This window comes from Galeopterus variegatus, unplaced genomic scaffold, assembly GCF_000696425.1.
Source record: "Galeopterus variegatus unplaced genomic scaffold, G_variegatus-3.0.2 Scaffold5974, whole genome shotgun sequence".
In the NCBI taxonomy this organism is placed as follows: domain Eukaryota; kingdom Metazoa; phylum Chordata; class Mammalia; order Dermoptera; family Cynocephalidae; genus Galeopterus; species Galeopterus variegatus.
The window spans coordinates 37327-38312 of record NW_007732085.1 but is presented as its reverse complement, the minus strand read 5'-3'; the positions used below and the strand labels follow the sequence as shown (position 1 = coordinate 38312).

The 986-nt window shown below is 34.5% G+C and overlaps 1 protein-coding gene across 1 annotated transcript in view; it reads left to right on the top strand.

Moving 5' to 3' along the window:
• ZNF462 (zinc finger protein 462) overlaps nucleotides 1-450 on the top strand; it is an 81221-nt gene extending 80771 nt beyond the window's left edge. Inside the window, exon 13 of the mRNA XM_008590286.1 lies at nucleotides 285-450. The gene's annotated coding sequence lies outside the window, so the exon portion shown is untranslated. The remainder of the gene's footprint in view (nucleotides 1-284) is intronic.
• The last annotated feature ends 536 nt before the right edge of the window (nucleotides 451-986 follow it).

Genomic DNA, 986 nt, shown 5'->3' with positions numbered 1-986 from the left:
GTACCTCATACTTAACCAAGGGAATCTCTGCACTTGTCAGTACTACCTGTCGTCATTGTGGTTAAATGTAGAGAGAACTGCTGGGCAAGATGGTGAATGGTGAAAAAAAAAAAAAAAAGAGTTTTAAAGAAAGGAACACAAATTGTGCTTAAAATCCCCACGTGGGTCTTATTTCTTAAAATACTGTGATTTTTTTAATTATTTTAGTAAAAAACAGAACAAAAAAAAAGAAACAGACTTTAATTACTAGATAACTGTTTGTGAATTGTCATCCTTTATTCCAGGTAAGCTGTTTATTAGTGTTCAACTATAATTTAGAATTTGGTAGATCCATGTGAGCTAATTTCAAGGTGATTGTGGAGTTTTGTTTGCCACATGTTTATTTTCTATCAATCTGAGTGTTACGAACACAGCACAATTCAGTTTTTCATATAAATTGTTTTTTGTGTGTGTGTTGTTATTGTTGTTTTAATTGGGGGGCAAGGGAGATTTAGTTTTTTTTGTGAATAGGAATGTTTTTATTTTAAAAATGGAAAATAACAAAGAAGATAAATTTTTTTTTTTTTTAATTTAACTAAAGAACCAAACTTTCGGAACAGCTATGCAGCTTGTGGGCCAGACGAGGAGGTCCTCTTCACCTTTCTGTTGCTTGTCAAATTAACACATTATCCGTCTCACACAAGTAATTTCTGTTAGAATGAGCTGGCTTGTGTGTGTGATTTTAAAATCTGTGTTCTGTTTGTGTTTGCATTGTGTTTTGCAGGGGTTTCTCATATATTTTGGGGGATGAGGGGATTTGCTAGAATCCCATCCCTTTGGTGAGAGTGGACAAGATATAATGTATATCCTACAAGGAGCCTGGAGAACTACTTTTTTTTTTTTTAATTTAACTAAAGAACCAAACTTTCGGCACAGCTATGCAGCTTGTGGGCCAGACGAGGCGGTCCTCTTCACCTTTCTGTTGCTTGTCAAATTAACACATTATC